The 22,808-nt window shown below is 38.1% G+C and overlaps 1 protein-coding gene across 2 annotated transcripts in view; it reads left to right on the top strand.

The window, feature by feature from the left end:
- Positions 1–22,808, top strand: part of LOC149204987 (protein SIEL-like) — a 252,601-nt gene that overhangs the window by 130,094 nt on the left and 99,699 nt on the right. The window lies entirely within an intron of this gene.

Genomic DNA, 22,808 nt, shown 5'->3' with positions numbered 1-22,808 from the left:
TGTGAATGAGAGGATTTGCACCTGTTAGAAAGAGGTCGTCAATGTACAACACCAGTATGAGAGGATTGTCATCTTTAACCTTAAAGTAAAGGTTAGGGTCGGCTTCACTCCTAGTGAATCCCAGCTTCATCAAGTAGCTATTGGTCCTGTCATATCATGCTCGGGGTGCTTGCTTCAGCCCATAGAGGGCCTTTTTCAACCTGCATACATGAGATTCTCGATCATGAATCTCAAATCCTTCGGGTTGCTCCACATAGACCTCTTATTTGATCGAACCATGCAAGAACGCGATCTTGACATCCATTTGATGTAGGTTCCATCCTTGCGAAGCAGCAAGGGCTATGATCGAGTGGATGGTGGTATATCGGGCAACAGGTGCAAATATCTCGTCATCGTCTATACCTTCCTTTTGAGAGAAACCACGAGCGACAAAACGAGCCTTATACTTTTCCGCACTTCCATCAACTGCATGCTTTATCTTGTAAAGCCATTTCGAAGTGACCACTGCTTTGTCCTGGGGTCTGGGGACCACATCCCAGATGTCGTTTTTCATGATGGACTCATATTCCTTAGTCATAGCATCTTTCCATACTTGATGCTTGACAACTTTTGCGAATGACGAAGGCTCATTTTGGATGATCGTGCTCATGATGGTCAAGTATCCCTGATACCTGGTCGACTTCTTACTTTCCGGAAGGTTCCCTTGGGTGCTATGTGCCCTTCAACATCATCAAGTGTCCCCCTAAGCCATGAAGGCCTCTTCCTAGAAGAGGAAGGCTCTTGCGGAGGGGGATCAATAGGATCCATAGGTTCTTCCAGATCGGGCATCGTCTCATCTTCCTTTTTCTTTGGTTCCCTGGTGTCAGCTTCTTTAGATCCCTTTTGAGTAGGAAGATTGTCAACTTTGCTAAGAGCCATATCTTCGTCAAAGGTGACATCATGGCTAATCTCGATTTCCCTTTGACCAGCCACATAGATTCTATAGCCCTTAGTGTTTTCGCTATAGCCCACGAAGATTCCTTTCTTTCCAGATGCACCCAATTTATTCCTCTTTTCCTTAGGCACATGAAAATATACCAGACTTCCAAAAATTCTAAAATGAGATATGTCAGGTTTCTTACCAGTGAACATCTCTTCGGGAGTCTTGGAACCCAATGCTTGATGAGGGCATCGGTTTTGCACATATACGACGGTATTCGCAGCTTCGGCCCATAGATACTTCAGAAGTCTTTGATCGTGAAGCATAGCACGAACAACTTCCACAATCGTACGATTCTTCCTTTCCGCCACACTTTGCTAAGGAGTATATGGTGTTGTAGTCTCCCTCTTAATGCTAGCTTCTTTGCAAAAGTCATGGAACTCATTGGATTCATACTCAGTCCCATTATCAGTCCTTAAGATTTTGATTTTCTTTTCGGTTTGATTCTCGATCAAGGCTTTGAAGTGACGAAACCAAGTGAACACTTCATCCTTATTTTTCAAGAAGTATATCCAAGTCTTGCGAGAATAGTCATCTGTAAAAGTGAGGTAATATAAATATCCTCCCAAAGAGTTCACAGGCATCATACCAGATATGTTTGAGTGAACCAACTGCAATATATCGGAGGTCTTGCTTTGGCTTGAGGGGAATGGTCCCCTTTTGAGCTTCCCTTCGGCACATCCTGGACATACACCTTCTTTCTCTACTCGGAACTCGGGCATCCCTGTCGCCATTTGTCTTGCATTGGGTAGAGCTTTATAATGAAGGTGAGCAAACCTCCAATGCCATAGTTCGGACTGAAGTGATGTGTCACAAGACATGACACCCAACGAACTTCCTCCGATCTGATATAATGAATCGACTCGAAACCCAATAGTGAAAAGCTTCTTTAAAATTATTTTTCCATACACGTACCTTGCCATCGATGAAGGTTACCTTGTAGCCTTTGTCTTCCTTTGCCGAAATGGACACCAAGTTCTTTTTGAGATCAAGTACATAGAGGACTTCTTGCAAATGAATTGTATTACCCTGATTCAATTGAAGAGTGACATTCCCTACGCCTTTCATGGGATACTTTGCATTGTCCCCAAGAAAAATTTCCAGGTTGGTCTCCTTCTCTATTAGAAGAGAGAGAGCTTCTTTGAAACCAGTGAAGTGCCTTGAGGCACCACTATCAATAAGCCAATTTCCCAACGTGTCCGGGGGAGCGGTAGTAGAGAGGGCCGCTGGTAGACAATATTCATCTTGCTTATTGTTAACAACGTTAGATTCATACATGGAGTTTCTTGCCTTCTTGAAGGGTTGTCCTCTTCCTTGATTTCCAACATTTCTTTTACCTCTGCCATTGGACCTGCCATTCCTTTGATTGCCTTGAGAGTGGTTTTGGTCATCGACATGGTGTGAGTCCCTTTTATCAGGGCGCTCCCTCGCATAGTGGCCCATTTTGTTGCAATTGTAACATCGACCTTTTCTTGCACCCTTACGTCCAGCCTTTCCTTTGGATTTAGCCCCATAATTGTTTCTTCTTTTAGCATGAGAAGAAAAGGCAGAGGGATGGCCTTTAAGTGCGGGCATTTCTTGCTCTTCCATCCTTGTCTCTTCTTGAATACATCTAGCCATCAATTCCTCAAATCCTGGGATGACATTATTGTTGAGAAGAGTAGTCTTGAATATATACCATTCAGATGGCAGTCCTCCAAGAGTTGTGATAGTCATTTCCCTGTCAGGAATTACTTCCCCAATAGATAGGAGATCATTCTTGATCTCAGTGATCCTTAAGAAATATGCTTGCATACTCTCATCTTTGCCCTTCTTAATTTCCTTCAGCTTATTTCTAAGGAACAAAACTTGATTTGCATTTTTAACTTTAAATAAACTCACCAGTCTATCGTAGATTTCCTTGGAGGTTGTCAGCTCGGAAACATAGGCCACCAGGCGCTTGTTGATAGAGTCCCAGATGATCTTCCTTGCTTTGACTTCTCCCTTGGACCACTTGCTTTTGGCAGCAACAAATGCATTTGATGGAGGCACAACAATATTTCCTCTCACATGGTCCAACACTTCCTGATCTTCTAAAGTCAGATCGAGAGACATCTTCCATCCGTGATAGTCAGACTTCTCATGGAGCTTGTCTTCGGCGGGGAAGAGTGTTGAGGACCCCATGAAGTTTTTAGGATAGCCTTGCCAACCTTCTCTTCGGTGATTGCTCTTGCTCTTGCTTGGGCTTTGTCTTCACCTCAGCTTTGATACCATGTTAAATTATGGTATGTTCTATGCTTAGAGCAGTTTACTTCTTTTCTTCTTATTAGCCACAGATTAGCAATCACATATACATTAAGTAAAGTGCAGATAGAACATTAAACGATCAACATAAAACAAGCCAAGACAAGAGGCACAAGATGTGGCGGCCAGCTAGGGACAAACCCCAATGCGGGGAAACCCTTTGATCAAATCTTCTTTTATCTTCAATAGTTCAGCAGAGAGAAATAGTACAAAATCAGAATTCTGTAATTTTATATCAGCAGCAGCAAACCCTAGATCAGCAAAGTCAAACTTGGTCAAACGAGTTGAAATTGACTTCCAATATGCTTGGTCAACTTCCGGTCAACTAGCCCTCGAACAGCTTGAAGAAACAAACCTTGAATAGCCCCAAAAACACAGTCAAACTACTATTGACTGAAGTCAACATGCTGCCCAAAACTAGGGCAGCCAACGCTAGTCAAACCTGTGGACGGATTGCCTCGATTTTTGTGCCAAAATCTATCGCCTGCCTAGGAGAGGCAGCCACACCAAAACTGCACCCTTGATGAGTCAACTCTTGGTCAACGCAGGTCAAAGATGCCTTCAACTGCCTCGATCAAACTCGGTGAACGCAGTCAACAATTTCTGCGTCCTCTTTCAGCGTGCGTCTTCTTGTTTCCCACGTGTGAGAGATCCTCTTCCTTGTGTATACCCAATCATACAAGGAGAGAGAGAAGAATGAGAGATGATGAGATGATTTGAAATGAATCAATCTCACTTGTATTTATATGATTTGTGCCACACATTTAGTTCCTGGCCGACCTTGACAATTTGTCAAGTAATTACAAATAAATTCATATCTCCATAAATACTTGTTGGAATCGGATGATCTTTAGATCGATCATACACCTCTCGACAAGAGGAATCTATTAAAAATATCAGCTGCCATAACTGAGGTGACCCACATGGAGTTTGGACCTAGTTGCCAATTTTAACACAAACACACTCAAATGCCACAACAATACTACTTTGCATAGCGAAATCTACACACATCAGTGAATCAACTAGTGCACATGACAATTTTTAACTTTTCAAACCCACTACATGTTATATTACAAACTAGAATACAACAGTCTTAGGGCTCCTGTACCAGGGATCTTGGCCCTTACATACAACCTTGATACAAGGACACAATTAGGGCTTGGTGTCAGTCACTTTGACCACCAATCTACCTTGAACAAGGCACACTTGATCTAATTTCTTATGTGTCACCCTGCAGCCCTTTCAGTCCACATGCCTTGAACACATTCGGCAGGTCTGCTTGCCTCCCAACTACTGATCACTCCAGCCAGCCACTATTAGTGATCACAACTCCTTTTGTGTCACTAAACTTTGGCTCATCGATTTGCCCACTAGTAGCCCTCCTGCTCCATTAGGATGACTGATCATTAGGTCTTCTGGAACTGCCTACTTTTCACTGAAGTCTGTCCATCTGCAATTTCTAAACTAGGGCTCCAACAACCTGCCTTCTAACAATCCATGGCTCCTTTCATAATCCTGTACTTGAGGTCTTCAAACATTGCATCCTGCATATGAAGATCACTGTTCACAACTTTGTTTGTGAATAGGGCTCTCTCTTCCAGGTTTGCCCACTTGTGAACAATGTTGTCACATCGGATTGGTGGTCCTAGGGCCTCCAAAAATGCCCTACCTCTCTGACATATCAGATGCTCGCACTTCCTGCACTGGCCACCTGAAGTGATTCTGGATGCTCTAGAACGTTGCACCTAGGGCACACAAAATTGCCCTACTTCTATGACACGTGGGCCTCTTCTATCACTATTCTTAACGCCTGAATCTGCCCACATACAGTCAGTCCTTGGATTGATATAGGGCTTCAATCATATTGCTGTTCCAAACTCTCAAACTGATCTCCAATACTTCATTATATGCCTTCTCTAGCCTTCCTTTATCCACGCCAACAACTGCTTAAACTTTTGTCCAACTCGGTCATACTTATGTGCACGAGTTAGGGTACTCATGACCCTCTTTGGGATTTGTTGACACCTAGAAACCCCTGCACAAATACACTCAGGTCTGCGGCCCTCATGTAGGGATAAACACGTGTCAACACCATAACTAGGGTCTTGACCCTTCTACTCATGAACATATATGACCGAGTTATTTAACCTCCTAGACAGACCCAACCTGGGGCAGTGTATTCTTGGAAGGAAGCCCTAGCTAGGGCTCAAACAATTTTTGTCCTAAACCTTTAGGACGGCTCCTCCATCTCCTTGCATCTAAGTAACCGGATTCGTTATATAGGGGCTACGTGTCCGAATCCTGCGAATTGGACACAATTCGCTGGGGATTCGAATCCCAGAAGGGGACACGTCGTGTCCTAACGGGATTCATACAAATCCCGTTCGAATCCCGTTAGGACACAACGTGTCCCGATTCTGGGATTCGAATCCCCTAAATTGAAACCCGCGCCCATAAAAAAGGCGTTGTTCCTTATGTTTTTTACCATATTTCTGTTTCAGTTTTGCATACTTTGAGCTGTGGGAAGAGTGGTTGAAGGTAAAGACAAAGATGTGGGATGTCTTTCCTGATGATATGGGTCTGGACAACAGTGTTGAGTTGGCATTGGCCAGCATGGATCTCAATGATCTAGTGCTAGAGCCTGTTAGATTTGATGATGGTGATATTTTAGAGGGGTCATCCTCCACACCAGCAGATGCGGAGGCGACTATGGATACAGGGGAAGAGGATGCAGAGGAGAGTGGTGGTGACCATGATGATGAGGACATTGACGCTGATTCTAATGATGACTCTGAGGATTGATGACTCACGAGTCATGGGCTACCTATTGCCTTGAGGCTTGTATACCTGTAGTTGTTTTATATTTTCTATTTCTGTTTGCCATTGGCATGGCACCAGCGCTACCTATGTAACACATTTTGATTTGATGACTTAATGAGAAAACTACTGCGGTCAGTGTGTTTATCTTACTATCTTGTAGTTGTAAGTTGTCTTTCATTTATGAATCATGATTTATGTGCCCACTGACATGTATTTGAATTTTGTATGTACTATGCATGCTATAGATGAAGATCTGTGTTTGAAATCAATGAATTTGTATCATTAATCAGAATTTGTGTAAGAAATATGTCATTTTTAATATATATATATATATATATATATTTAAAAAAATAATATATAACGAATCCTACGTGTCCTGTTCCAGGGGGTCAACATGTCCAAATCTGACACTCGAATCTCCGTATCCTATGAATCCCAAATCCCCGTGTCAAGTGACTTAGCCTTGCATTCAATCAACATGAGGAACCAGATTAGGCACACCTTATTTCAAATGTCTTGCTGTACGTTTTATGCCACTGTTCTTGTGCAGAGACCATGAGTCCTTCGTCCTCTTTTAGGATACCTGTTCCATCTACAGGTGTACCCTAAATTCAGCCTCCAAAACTCCTTGTACCTGTGCAAAACCCATCTCACAAACCCTATGCGTTGGACCTTTAGCTTGTGTGGCTGCACTTCTGCAATAGATCAGGGATCTCGACCTTCTAAGACAGAGCTTATGCCTCTCCTATCTACTAAGATAGATACTATCTAGACCTATTGACCAAATGACATAAGCATGAAACCCATGCTTTATAAATAACTTTTCTTTTACATTTTCTTTCTTGATCAATACATAAGAATTACATCATGATATGAAGATCGATGCTAGTTACATCATGATATGAATTACAACATGATATGCTAGAAAACAATTATGAAGACTGATACTAGTTACATTTTCAACACTCCCTCTTAACTAGGGAGGTTTTTATAATTGTTCAACTGATAGTAGATACAAGGATGATGTCAATTTGAGGTGTTCCAAGAAGATTACAACATCATATCTAATGCTAGATACTATCAAGGCCAAAAACTGCCAAGGTATTAATCAAGTGTCATCAAGGCTACCTACCAAGACACTAACTCAATAAGGACTAAGGTGTCATCAAGGCAACTTGCCACTATAGGTACCATCATGCTATAACTCTGGTATCAATCCAACTGGATATAGATACTATCTAGGCCTCCATACCAAGACACCAACCCTCACAGGGATCTAGGTATCATCAAGGTCAAGATATCAACACTAAAACGAAGCTCCATACCATCAAGATCAAGATACCCTCCCACACCAGGATCTAAATATCATCAAGGCCAAACTATAACTGAGATCTCAATACCAACTAGGCCAAGATGTCCTATCAAGTACCATCATACAGGCATGCAGCCTAAGGTACTCATATCTCCGCCTCAATGAAATCAATACAAGCATGCTTATCAAATATTCAAACTTCTCAGGGAGAGATCAACACTTCAACTACTTGTTCATCCATTCGAACATACTATAGCTCCACGACCCCAACTAGTATCAAACTTCCAATAGATTGGTTCTTTCTATCAATATGCTAGCATAAAATCTGGGGTCCTCAACTATTCTGATGCTGCTTAGGTCATTACAATATCCAAAATATCTTGACAAAAGCTTCCTTTTCCAATTTTCTCAAGCAACACTAAAATCAGCCCTAGCAACTTCTAAAAAACAACCAAGTCTTGTTCACGACTTATCAAACACGAATAACCATTAGCAGTGCTTTAGCCATTCTTCAATCTCATTCTTTCGTTATGTCTGTTGACCTCTACTGGTCAACTACCCATGCAGTACCCCCCCCCTTTCTTTGCAAAAAGGGGCAGCACCTGATCAGCATGTCCGAGCCATCCTGCAGTCATCAGCAGTTTCATCTTTTTGATTGTAAACCCAGTCTGCATGTATGAATTGTAAATAATCTAAGCAGATCAGAGTCATGTATGTAAAATTGCCTAGGTGGACCTAACTTTCTATGATAATCTATGTCCCGGAAGGTTTTTCGTCTCACCGATCCATGGATCGGCAGAGTTTTCCTTCAAACCTGACCCCAAAGCCGGGATGCATTTTGTCATTAGAACTTTAGGAGAATCCTAGTGTGTTAATCTGCTAGATTATAGTTGTGTCGCAGAACTGGGTGATTTGTGAGGGTCTATGTTAAAGGGGTTTTCTCCCTTAAGATGTAAATTGTAAAAGTCATGATGTAATGTGTCCTGAGGGTTGAAAAATGTTTTAAATCCCCTCATGAGTCCTAGGTCCTAGGTCCTAGGTGATGTTTCCAAAGGTTTAGTTCGATGATCCATTTAAAAAATGAAATAAAATAATAAAATAAATAAAAATTAAGAAATTTAAAAATTAAAAAAAAAATAATAAAATAAAATAATAAAAAATTAAAAATTTTAAAAATAAAATAAAATAATAAATAATAAAAAAACTTAAAAATTTAATAAAAAATAATAAAAAATTTAAAATTTTAAAATTTTTTAAAAATAATAATAAAATAATAAATAATAAAAAAATTAAAAATTTTAAAATTTTAAAAATAAAATAAAATAATAAATAATAAAAAAAAATTTAAAAATTTAATAAAAAATAATAAAAAATTTTAAAAATGAAATAAATTTAAAATAAATAAAAAAATTTAAAAATTTAAAAATTTAAAAAATAATAAATAATAAGAAATTTTAAAAATTTAAAAAATAATAATAAAAAATTAATTGAATAAATCGACGGATGAGATCAAGAGATATCTTGAGCCTCATCAACGGTCGAGATCATTTCTACATGGATCAATCGAATTAGCGGTTGGATCATTGCCTTTAAATAGGGTGCTAGGAGTCATTTTAGATTCATTCGATATGTGAGTCTGGTGCTGAAGAAGCTCTCTTGTAGTTCATTTTTTGTGCAATAAAGAAGACTTTGGGGTTAAAAATCTTGCTGGTGTTACTCTTCTGAAAATGCTGTAAGATTGTTCTATTTATTCTGCATAATTTTATTTTCAGCCATTAATGATAGCTTAATGAAGATTGATCTAGGCACAGGTATCTTGTCTGATCTTTGGGGTTTGAATGATAGTTTAGATTCTGAAATACATTGGCAGGTATCTCCATTTGATCAGGGTTTCACTATTGTTTTCTCCTTCTACGTTGATGGTTGATTTTAAGCTGTGCAGGAAATCCTTTTTTCAGATCACCGGGCGTTAGGGGAAGTTCTCGGTTGAACCAGCCAACTCCCGGTTGTGTTTTCTGAAAGAGCCCAGCCAGTTCTTGATCCCGGGCTTATCATTCGAAATTTTTTTTTTTTTTATGAATGCATGCAGGGTCTTCTGAAGCATTTTACATTTAAATTGTTTTCTGAAAATATTTCTGCTCTTATTGTTAAATCTGGCAGTTAAGGGGCCAAGATCTGTAAATTAGTCAGTTGATCTAGGGTTTTGGTTTTTGATTTTGTGCATATATTATTAGGGTTTTTTTCTGTTATTGCAGATTGCTGGTATAGGTTTCGAATTTTTTTGTTTTTTTGGGGGTTTTCATTAAGCAAATCTGAAGCAAGGTGATTTACGATTCACTGGAGATTTTGCAGTTTCAGCTTCCCCTGGCTCCTGTGGCTACGTCTTTCACAACGTATTATCTCCATCAAAGCCATCGTGGTGGCTTAGAGCATTCATTTTTTTAGTTGTTGGATATCGTTTTGGTCATTCTAAGAGCATTGTGATTTAGCTCATGATAGATGATTGCTGTTCATGGTTCACGTTTTTATATCATCTAACAAGTAATCATCTTAACCATAATCTCTTAAGGCACTGGTCTGCTAAATTAATTGAATCTTTTTAGTGCTTATCTTCATCGTATCTCGTGTCTCCCAACCAACTGGTCGACAGTTGGTCTCATCATCTCACAGGGACTACCCCCCTTAGCCGCGGGAGACAGGCTTAAACGGAGGGATCGGGGATCAGAGTGACAGCCCCCGGTCTGAGTGTTGTCGTGTCAATCCGCGCGACAACATTTTTTGGCGCCGTTGCCGGGGATAGAGTTTTTCTGTCCTTGGTTTTTCAACATCTTTTCATCATTCATCGTTCATCTGTCTATCATTCGTTTGAGCCGGCAACACCAACATTTTTTGGCGCCGTTGCCGGGGATACTTTTTCTCGGTGTTTTAACGATTTTTTATCTTCTCATCTTTCTCATCTCTCATTTGAGTTGGCAGATTCAACCTTTTGGGTTATCATTTGGATCGTTTATTGCTTTATTTTTCGCCATATCAGTAGCATCTCTTCGGTTTGTTTCTTGTTTGGGTGGCGACTCCACTTTCTCATTTTTCCCAGACAAGAAGCTTTCCTCATATTTGCTTGTGGTTACCTTTTGGATCCTAGAATAAGATTTATTGTTCAAGTGGCGACTCCACTGTTTTCATCTCTTAATTTTCTTGAGCAGATATCTAGTTCTATCATCCTTTTAATCCCTTATCATTCATCATGGATTATTCATTTAAGCCATGTCGTTTTACTGAACGTCTCCATGATTTTCCGGAAGATGCCATTCCTAAGTTACCTATTTTCTCGGGTGGTGATCCAATCGATGTTAGAAGGCATCTAGTCTTGTTTAATCGCATCATGATCATATACTGTAGATCCCCTCAGTTTAATCATGAAGATATCAAAATGCGCCTATTTGTCCTTTCTTTAGAAGATGATGCTTTGAATTGGTTTAACAATTTTCCAAAGGAATCTTTCACTTCTTTAGAAGACATTGTCGATGCTTTTAAAAATAGATATGGTTATCCAAACAGCTTGCCTTCTGCCTCTAAAATTGTGCAACAGAATGAAAGTAATTTGATAAGCGGTCCAACTAAAAGATCCCAAGACGATTCATCATGTCAGAATGTGTCATCCACTGGAAATATTGCAGATCAAGTTCATGATAGTGAAAAATCAGGGACAAATGACAATGAAAAAGAAGAGCAAAAGAAAATTTTATTAGACCTAATGATGCTGGTGAGAAATATGGAAATCAATCAAACTAATTATGTCAATGATGTGAAAACTTTATGCACCCATCTGGAAAGACGTAACAGGGAGATTGAGGTCACGCAAAGTCACCATGCTAAAGAAATTGAGGCCATAAAAACTAATTATGAAACAGAAATTAGAATCATGCAAAGCAGGTTGTCAGTCTTAGAGGAAAATATGGTGACCATAAAAGCTGATCATGATAAGGAAATTGACTCTATGGATGAGGAAATGACTATCATGACGTTCAATCATAATAATCAAGTGGCTGACATGCAAGCGAATCATAAAGAAGAAATAAATTTTATGCAGCATTGCTTGATGGACATAAAGGAAAAGAATGTTAAAGTAATAAAAGACATGCAAGAACACCATGCCAGACAAATCAGTGCTACAAAGGTTGAACACTCTAGTCAGATGGATGTCATTAGAATACAGGTTCAAAGGTTTCAGCAATTGGCAGAGGATAAGAGAAACCAGCAAACATCAACAGATCAGGAGCCTTCTCATTTGCTGCAACAAGTTCCATCTTATTATGAGGAGGTTATTGATTCGATTGGAAGATGGTTAATTGAAGGTGATCCGGATAGACTTAAGAATGATAAAAATCAGATGCAAGATGAAGAAAGACATAGCACGCATATCTTACATACTTCATCTAATAGCTTTGAAACAGAAAGTACTAGGTCATCAGTAATTCAACCAGCCAGAAAGAAAAAGCGCAAGAGAAAGAAGATAAGACAAAGATTTGATACATCAGACGGCCGTGAGCAGCTTGATTTTCGGATAGGAAAAAGTCCTACCATATGCAAAATTGGACATGGCACATCCGACAAGCAGCCGACGGATTTGCCTGAAAGCAGGCAAATGCTCAGTATGCACTATATTGAACACATCTGATGCCATGGGGCATCCTTTGTATCGTATTTCTAACCCTACTCCTTGTCTTTTCTGCAATTTCATTTCTGTTTTAGGATTAGATTTGCTTTTCTAGATTAGTCAATAAATGAAGAGCTTTTATCTTTTCCTGTGCTTAATGTATATGATGATTTTTTGGATGGACGCTACTTATTTCTGTGTTGTATGGATGCAGATTCTGGATTCTCACATTCCTGCAAGCAGCAACGTGTCCCCAAGTAGAGCCAGATGTTGACCTCTACTGGTCAACTACCCATGCAGTACCCCCCCCTTTCTTTGCAAAAAGGGGCAGCACCTGATCAGCATGTCCGAGCCATCCTGCAGTCATCAGCAGTTTCATCTTTTTGATTGTAAACCCAGTCTGCATGTATGAATTGTAAATAATCTAAGCAGATCAGAGTCATGTATGTAAAATTGCCTAGGTGGACCTAACTTTCTATGATAATCTATGTCCCGGAAGGTTTTTCGTCTCACCGATCCATGGATCGGCAGAGTTTTCCTTCAAACCTGACCCCAAAGCTGGGATGCATTTTGTCATTAGAACTTTAGGAGAATCCTAGTGTGTTAATCTGCTAGATTATAGTTGTGTCGCAGAACTGAGTGATTTGTGAGGGTCTATGTTAAAGGGGTTTTCTCCCTTAAGATGTAAATTGTAAAAGTCATGATGTAATGTGTCTTGAGGGTTGACAAATGTTTTAAATCCCCTCATGAGTCCTAGGTCCTAGGTCCTAGGTGATGTTTCCAAAGGTTTAGTTCGATGATCCATTTAAAAAATGAAATAAAATAATAAAATAAATAAAAATTAAGAAATTAAAAAAAAAAAAATAATAATAAAATAAAATAATAAATAATAAAAAATTAAAAATTTTAAAAATAAAATAAAATAATAAATAATAAAAAAACTTAAAAATTTAATAAAAAATAATAAAAAATTTAAAAATTTTAAAAATTTTAAAAATAATAAATAATAAAAAAATTAAAAATTTAAAAAATAAAATAAAATAATAAATAATAAAAAAAATTAAAAATTTTAAAATTTTAAAAATAAAATAAAATAATAAATAATAAAAAAAAATTTAAAAATTTAATAAAAAATAATAAAAAATTTTAAAATTTTAAAATTTTAAAAATGAAATAAATTTAAAATAAATAAAAAAATTTAAAAATTTAAAAAATAATAATAAAATAATAAATAATAAGAAATTTAAAAAATTTAAAAAATAATAATAAAAAATTAATTGAATAAATCGACGGATGAGATCAAGAGATATCTTGATCCTCATCAACGGTCGAGATCATTTCTACATGGATCAATCGAACTAGCCGTTGGATCATTGCCTTTAAATAGGGTGCTAGGAGTCATTTTCGATTCATTCGATCTGTGAGTCTGGTGCTGAAGAAGCTCTCTTGTAGTTCATTTTTTTGTGCAATAAAGAAGACTTTGGGGTTAAAAATCTTGCTGGTGTTACTCTTCTGAAAATGCTGTAAGATTGTTCTATTTGTTCTGCATAATTTTATTTTCAGCCATTAATGATAGCTTAATGAAGATTGATCTAGGCACAGGTATCTTGTCTGATCTTTGGGGTTTGAATGATAGTTTAGATTCTGAAATACATTGGCAGGTATCTCCATTTGATCAGGGTTTCACTATTGTTTTCTCCTTCTACGTTGATGGTTGATTTTAAGCTGTGCAGGAAATCCTTTTTTCAGATCACCGGGCGTTAGGGGAAGTTCTCGGTTGAACCAGCCAACTCCCGGTTGTGTTTTTTGAAAGAGCCCAGCCAGTTCTTGATCCCGGGCTTATCATTCGATTTTTTTTTTTTTTTTATGAATGCATGCAGGGTCTTCTGAAGCATTTTACATTTAAATTGTTTTCTGAAAATATTTCTGCTCTTATTGTTAAATCTGGCAGTTAAGGGGCCAAGATCTGTAAATTAGTCAGTTGATCTAGGGTTTTGGTTTTTGATTTTGTGCATATATTATTAGGGTTTTTTCTGTTATTGCAGATTGCTGGTATAGGTTTCGAATTTTTTTGTTTTTTTGGGGGTTTTCATTAAGCAAATCTGAAGCAAGGTGATTTACGATTCACTGGAGATTTTGCAGTTTCAGCTTCCCCTGGCTCCTGTGGCTACGTCTTTCACAACGTATTATCTCCATCAAAGCCATCGTGGTGGCTTAGAGCATTCATTTTTTTTAGTTGTTGGATATCGTTTTGGTCATTCTAAGAGCATTGTGATTTAGCTCATGATAGATGATTGCTGTTCATGGTTCACGTTTTTATATCATCTAACAAGTAATCATCTTAACCATAATCTCTTAAGGCACTGGTCTGCTAAATTAATTGAATCTTTTTAGTGCTTATCTTCATCGTATCTCGTGTCTCCCAACCAACTGGTCGACAGTTGGTCTCATCATCTCACAGGGACTACCCCCCTTAGCCGCGGGAGACAGGCTTAAACGGAGGGATCGGGGATCAGAGTGACAGCCCCCGGTCTGAGCGTTGGGCTTAGTTTAAATTTTTATTAATAGTTTAGTTTATATTTATTTTGTTAGTTTTTTTTATTCAATATTTTAGCCTTAGTTTTATTTCTTATTTAAAGAGTTTAGATTTAGAAAAAAAAAAAAAAAAATAAAAAAAATTGTTGTGAAATTTTTTCTTTGTCAGATCCAGTCATTTTTCGGGAATTATTATTTTTCACGCTGAGATCTGAGTTTTTTTTAAGTCGAGATGCGAAGTTGAAATATGATTGCTGTTCATGGTGCACGTTTCTATATCATTTAACAAGTAATCGTTTTTATAATCATCTTTTAAGGCACTGGTCTGCTTCATTAATTAAATCCATCAAGTGCTTTTATATCGTATATCGTGTCTCCCAACCAACTGGTCGGCAGTTGGTCTTCTTTATCTCGCAGGGTCTACCCCCCTTAGCTGCGGGAGACAGGCTTAAACGGAGGGATCGGGGATCAGAGTGACAGCCAAATACATTTAACTCTTTACAATCAATCATAAATTCATTTAGAGAAAAATATGGAGATAAGAGAGAGGGAAGACACCTTGTAAGAGCTCTTACTCTGATAAAAAAGAGAGAGGATGAAATTGTTGAAGAATTTAATAGAAGGTTTAATGGTATTATTAGAGAATTACGTCAAGACTATAAACCTACAGATAAAACTCTCCTAGATTTTTACATTGATGCCTTCAGTCCTGAACCATCTTATGAGTTAAGGCGTGCTAAACTTACTGATTATCGAGATTGCCAAGCCTTAGCTGTAGAACTTGAAAAGGATAAGGCAGCTTCTGGGAAGTCTGAAATCCCAGGTTTTGATAGGGCTGCTACAAAACTAAAGGAACCTAAGGGAAAAGCAGTCCAAGAGCCAGAAAGTGGGCTTGTTCTTAAATTGCTTCAAAAAATTGAAACTATGGAAATTAATCATAATAAGGAGATAAACACTTTGCAGAATAGATTGATTCAGATGGAAAGAACGCAATCGCAAAATTTTCAGCCGCGAAATAATAATAACAAAAATAATAATTGGCAAAGAAGGGGTCAATCTAGTGAGCAGAGACCCCCTAACCCGCTTAGTAATCTGGTAGATGATGCTCCTCCTTACTGTCGTGCTTGCGATGCTTTTCACGAAGAGTCCTCTTGTCCCACTATCAGAAGACTCTTGGATAATGGAATGCTTGGGACAGGTGAGCAAATAAACGTGGTAGGGAGCAAGTTTCCTGTGCCCATGAATGATTGGATAGAGATTAAGGAAAGGAGCTATGATGTTATGGATTCTTCATCTGCTTTTAGTATTAATAACCTTGAAAATGAAGATGACATTTTGGCTAGGTTATATGGTGAGAAACCCTCTCCTGAGAAAATCTTAGAAATTGCTAGAGATAGGGGTTTGACATACCAAAGAAGGGATAAAGATCAGAGCGGGAATCAAATTCCCCCTCGAACTTTAAACCCTGGCATAAGCTCTGGAATAGATGTTGATTTGGGAAGTTGGTTTAACAATGCAAAAATCTGGGTTCCTGTATCTGAGATCGCTAAGATCCCTTCCCAAAAAGACAAGTTACTAAAGGCAATTCAGGGTCCTCAAGTCAACACTTCTCAGCAGAAGATTCGCGAGGTTGACTATCATGATGCTCCTATTTATCTGCAAAGCCTAGATGCTGATAACAAAGATCATCAGCCCTTCTTTATCACCTTATTAGTCAATGGGTATAAATTGAATAACTGCATGTTGGATTCAGGCGCATCTGCTTGCGTTATGACTAAAAGGGTCATGGAACAACTTAACTTAAGAGTTTCTAGACCCTACTATAATATATGTGCTATGGATTCTAAGAAAATCAAAGTGCATGGTTTAATCAAGGATTTACAAGTTCACCTTTCAGTTTACCCGGACATCATGGTTGTTATGGATATTGTTGTCGTTGATGTACCTGATGCTTGGGGTATGCTGTTATCTAGAAAGTGGGCCTCTGATCTAGGAGGAAGCATTCAGATGAATTGGTCATATGCTATGATTCCTTCTCCTAGCGGTGATGGTTTTGTTAGGCTAAATAGAGAGCCAGAGAGGAAATTTCATGTTGAAAATCCTAAGAAGCCTCATAACGAAATAATTAGAGAACAATCTGACATCGGGAACTACTCTATCATGTCCAATTTCATAATTCCTCCCGATGATGAGATTAAGGATCTTAAGGATAACGTCTGGTTTATGTATTTCGATGGTGCGTCCTCTAGTCATGGTAAAGGTGCGGGAGTAGTGCTTAAGTCTCCCCTTGGTCATATATTCAAGTTTGCCTATCGTTTAGAATTTGAAGCAACCAACAATGTCGCTGAGTACGAAGCTATATTGTTGGGTCTTGAATTGGCCAAAGCTTTGAGGATTAAATTGCTTAGCATCAAGGGGGATTCCGATCTGGTTATCATGCAACTTAAAAACAAATTCACATGTAGAAATCAGAGATTAAGAAACTATCGAAATGCTGTGTGGGATACTATGGAGCACTTCGATGCCCTTAACCTTGAAGCAATCCCTCGAGAACAAAATAGTTTGGCGGATGAACTTGCCGTAGCTACTACCACTTTCCAGTTGTCTGACGAGTTAATTAACGATAAAATTAAAATGGAAGTAATATTCAGACCATCTGTTCCAGACAACTCAGAGCATTGGCAAGTTTTTAATGATGAAAAACAAGTCGTTCGTTTTCTCAATAGTTTGGATGAGTTTGAAGATTTTCGGATAATTTCTCAGGAGGATGGATCTTTATATCATGAACATATCATAAATCCTACTCCTAGAAATGTGGTTGCCTTAGAGCAACATTTTGATCGGCATGATGCCACGAAGCTTAGAGAAGAAAACAAGTTGGACCCAGGTGAGTACCTCGAAATCAACATTGGTACTTCCGAAAATCCAAAAATAGTTAAGATTGGTAAAGGTACTAGTTTGGAGGAAAGGAAAAAGTTAACTGATTTACTTCATGAATATAGAGATGTTTTAGCTTTTTCCTATGATGAATTAAAGGGCTATAGGGAAGATGTTATGGAGCATACTATTCCCTTAAAGGATGAAAATGCTAAACCTTTTCGGCAGAAACTTAGGCAAATTAATCCGAAATTAGCCCCTTTGGTCCAGAAAGAACTTGCAAAGATGCTTTCAGCAGGAATCATCGCTCAAACTAGGCATTCGACATGGTGTTCGAATTTGGTAATTGTTAGGAAAAAGAACAGTTCTATAAGACTTTGTGTCGATTTTAGAAACCTTAATCTAGCATGCAAAAAGGATAATTACCCTTTGCCAAACATGGAAACTTTGTTGCAAAGAGTAACTGGGTCTGGAATGATGTCATTGCTAGATGGCTTTTCTGGGTATAATCAAGTTTGGGTAAAAAAGGAAGATCGACACAAGACCACATTTACAACACCATGGGGTACTTTTGAATACATCAGAATGCCATTTGGGTTAACAAATGCTGGGGCTACTTTCCAGAGGGCCATGGATTATGCCTTCAAAGGGTTGATCGGGAAAATTATCGAAATTTACCAAGACGATCTTACCGTTTTTTCTAAAGATGGTATCAGTCATATAGATCATCTTAGGAAAGTTTTTGATAGATGCAGAGAATATGGAATTTCTTTGAATCCGGCTAAATCTGTTTTTGGGGTAACTGAAGGGAAATTACTCGGTCATATCATTTCTAAGGAAGGAATCAAGATCGATCCCGAACGAGTTGAAGCAATTCAAAAGATTCCTCTCCCGCATAATCTTAAATCCCTTCAGTCTTTCCTTGGAAAGATAAATTTTATTAGAAGATTCATCCCAAATTATGCAGAAATAGCTAAGCCCATTCAAAGTCTTCTGAAGAAAGATGCAAAATTTGTCTGGCAAGAAGAGGGCAAAAAGGCCTTCCAAGAAATCAAGTCTGCTATTGCAAAAGCCCCTGTCCTGGTTAGTCCTAATTACTCCAAGGATTTTATGATTTTTTCTTTCGCTTCTGAAGATACCATTGCCGGTGTTTTGCTTCAAAAGAATAAAGAGGGTCACGAACAGCCTATCGCTTTCATGAGTAGAGCACTTCAAAACTCCGAATTGAAGTACAATACAATGGAAAAGCAGGCTTATGCCTTGGTCAAGTCTCTTAAGCATTTTAAAACTTATGTGGGTTATTCTAAGATCATTGCTTTCGTCCCACATTCTGCTGTTAAGGACATATTAACTCAAACTGATTGCTTAGGGATTCGTGCTAGGTGGGTTACTAAGATACAAGAGTATGATTTAGAAATTAGACCCACCAAGCTGATCAAAGGCCAAGGTTTAGCTCAAATGTTAACGGAAAGTAATGAAAAGACTCTTGGTTTGTTTTGCCTTGACGATCTATCTTCACCAGAATTGAGAAGATTAGCAGAGCATGAATGGTATAAAGACATAATTTACTACTTGACAAATCTTGCATGTCCTAACCATTTAGTCGCTCATAAGAGAAGGGCTCTTAGACTAAAAGCCACTAAGTACTGCCTTATGAAGGATGGCCTTGGATGGAGAAATCCTGAGGGCATAGTGCTTAGGTGTGTTGACGATGTTGAGTCCAAAAGATTAATCTCTGAATTTCATTCAGGATTTTGTGGTGGTCATTATGCCGCTAGAACTACCGCCCACAAAATCCTGAGAGCTGGCTATTACTGGCCTTCGATTTTTTCTGATGTCCACAAGTATGTTAGAACGTGTCAAGCTTGTCAGCTGTTCACTGGGAAGCAGAAGCTTGCTGCCCTTCCTCTACAGCCTGTTATTGTGGAGGCACCTTTTCAGCATTGGGGTCTGGACTTCATAGGGAAGTTCCATGAAAATTCTAGCAATGGCTACTCTTGGATTTTGACCGCTACCGATTATTTCACTAAATGGGTCGAAGCCATTCCTGCTAAGAATGCCACTGAAAAGGTGATTATGGATTTCATTGAGAATAACATCATTACTAGATTTGGTGTCCCCGCTAAGATCACTACGGACAATGCCAAGGCTTTTAGTTCTTCAGAGTTTACCTCTTTTTGTTTCAAATATGGCATTGTCTTATCTCATTCGTCGAATTACTATCCTCAGGGTAATGGTTTGGCTGAGTCAAGTAATAAAAATCTCATAACCATTATCAAGAAGATAGTAGGAGATAACAAAAAGTCTTGGGACAGCAAAATCAAGTATGCTTTGTGGGCAGACAGAATTACTAAGAAGAAGTCTACTGGTAAATCTCCCTTTGAATTAGTTTATGGCTTGGATGTTACCTTACCTGTGCACCTAAAATTGCCAGCCTATCAGCTTCTCCAAAATTTTTCCACTAATAAAGATGTTGTTCAGAATAGGATAGATCAGATTGTGGAATTAGATGAGGCTCGTCGAACAGCTTTTGAGGCTATATGTAAAAATCAATCTAATATTAAGAAAAGCTTTGATAAATGCTCTCGATCTAGATCTTTGCAGGTTGGAGATATGGTTTTACTCTGGGATCGCAAAAATGAAAAGCCGGGAAAACATAAGAAGTTTGATAGTTTGTGGCTGGGACCATACATCATCAGAGATATAGCTGGGCCAAACTCATTCTACTTGAGCAGATTGGATGGCGAACCACTTGATCTACCAGTCAACGGCCAAATGCTCAAGCTGTTCTTCAGAGATGATATCTGATGCCATGGGGCATCTTCTGTATTGTATTTCTATCCCTACTCTTTGTCTTTTCAGCATTTCATTTCTGTTTTTAGGATTAGATTTACTTTTCATGTTATTAGTTAGTTAATAAATGAAGAGCTTTTATCTTTCTTGTGCTTAATGTATATGATGATTTTGGACGGACGCTACTTATATTTTGTTGTGTGTTGCATGGATGCAGATTCTGGATTCTCACATTCCTACAGAGCAGCAACGTGTCCCCAAGTAGAGCCAGATGTTGACCACTACTGGTCAACTTCCCATGCAGTACACCCTCTTTTCTTCGCAGAAAGGGGTAGCACCTGATCAGCATGTCCGAGCCATCCTGCAGTCATCAGCAGTTTCATCTTTTTGATTGTAAACCCAGTCTGCATGTATGAATTGTAAATAATCTAAGCAGATCAGAGTCATGTATGTAAAATTGCCTAGGTGGACCTAACTTTCTATGATAATCTATGTCCCGGAAGGTTTTTCGTCTCACCGATCCATGGATCGGCAGAGTTTTCCTTCAAACCTGACCCCAAAGCCGGGATGCATTTTGTCATTAGAACTTTAGGAGAATCCTAGTGTGTTAATCTGCTAGATTATAGTTGTGTCGCAGAACTGGGTGATTTGTGAGGGTCTATGTTAAAGGGGTTTTCTCCCTTAAGATGTAAATTGTAAAAGTCATGATGTAATGTGTCATGAGGGTTGAAAAATGTTTTAAATCCCCTCATGAGTCCTAGGTCCTAGGTCCTAGGTGATGTTTCCAAAGGTTTAGTTCAATGATCCATTTAAAAAATGAAATAAAATAATAAAATAAATAAAAATTAAGAAATTTAAAAAAAAAAAAAAAAAATAATAAAATAAAATAATAAATAATAAAAAATTAAAAATTTTAAAAATTTTAAAAATAAAATAAAATAATAAATAATAAAAAATTTAAAAATAATATTAAAATAATAAATAATAAGAAATAAAATAAATAATAAAAAAAAAAATTTTAAAAATTTAATAAAAAATAATAAAAAATTTAAAAAAAATTTAAAAATTTTAAAAATAATAATAAAATAATAAATAATAAGAAATTTTAAAAATTTTAAAAATAATAATAAAAAATTAATTGAATAAATCGACGGATGAGATCAAGAGATATCTTGATCCTCATCAATGGTCGAGATCATTTCTACATGGATCAATCGAACTAGCCGTTGGAGCATTTCCTTTAAATAGGGTGCTAGGAGTCATTTTCAAATCAATAGGATCTGTGAGTCAGTACTGAAGAAGCTCTTGTGTAATCTGATTTCTGGTTAATGAAAGAAGACTTTGGGGTCCATATCTTGCTGGTGTTACTCTCTTAAAATGCTGTGAGATTGTTCATTTTCTGCATATGTTATTTTCAGCCGTTAATAATATCTTTTCGTAGAGTATTGTGAGCACAGGTATCTTGTTCACTTGCTGGGGTTTGGGTGTTGTTAGGGTTTCTGAAGTAATGGCAGGTATCTCCATTACTTCCTGAGATCTAGCAGCATTTTGCCCTCTTTATTGACAGTTGTTTTGAGCTGTGCAGAAAACATCATTGAAGGAAATTTTGTGGGCGTTCGGGGAAGTTCTCGGCTGAACCAGCCAACTCCCGCAAGCATTTTGTGTTGAGCCCAGTTGGATTTGATCCTGGGTCTATCATTTGGTTTATTTTTTCTAATTTGCATGGGAGATTTTCTGAAGTTTTTCACAGTGACAATCTGAAATTTCTGTTCTTTAAATATTTTCGGTGCTTATTGCCAGATCTGGCTATTAAAGAGCCAAAATCTGTAAATTATCAGCTGTCTTAGGGTTTCAAAATTTTTTGTCTTAGGGTTTCAAAATTTTGCTTATATACAGATTTTTAATTAAGGTTTTTCAGTGAATTTGTCCTTTTCAGGTTGCCAGAAACAATGACATGAACCTGTGATCAGCAATCCAAGAAACCTCTGGACTGCATGCCTTTCGATACTACGCAGTCACCTAGGCATTTTCCAGTAAGCCGTTAGCAAGTGAACCAATTCGTGCCCCAAGCCGTATACCTGCAGTATCAAATCCATTAGTTGGATCAGCATTTCTGTATGACGGCAGTAGACATTTGGTTTAAAAAGAATCTGCTGCTGCAATTTCGTTTTATTAATATCAACTAAGCAGTAAAGCAGTCTTGCTTTCCCCTCTCGATCATCACCTGCACACAAGCGAATTTCAGATTAGCAATCTGCGGGTTTTTCATCAATTCCTCCACGCCTGCGTTGAGTTTCTTTGCCACCGTCGACTGTGGGAAGTATGGATTTCTGAGCACCAAATTAAGCATCGGACCAGAACTCGCGCGCAGGTGATCTGCAAATCGGGATCCTCAGCTATCCTCTTCCGCCGTCGACTGTGCATAAAACCAGACTATTACACCTGAAACGCATTTTTTTTTTTACCGCAGACGGGTTCTCTGCATGAGCAAAGGCAGAAGGTGAAAGGTATATGCGTGGTTTTCAGGGTATCCGCAGACAGATTTGTTTCAG

The sequence above is a fragment of the Pinus tabuliformis genome, chromosome 1_2 (assembly GCF_031772625.1).
Source record: "Pinus tabuliformis cultivar Carrire ecotype Pingquan chromosome 1_2, CPIR1, whole genome shotgun sequence".
NCBI classification, from domain to species: domain Eukaryota; kingdom Viridiplantae; phylum Streptophyta; class Pinopsida; order Pinales; family Pinaceae; genus Pinus; species Pinus tabuliformis.
The sequence above is the reverse complement of the archived record's forward strand: the minus strand, read 5'-3'. Positions and strand labels throughout refer to the sequence as shown.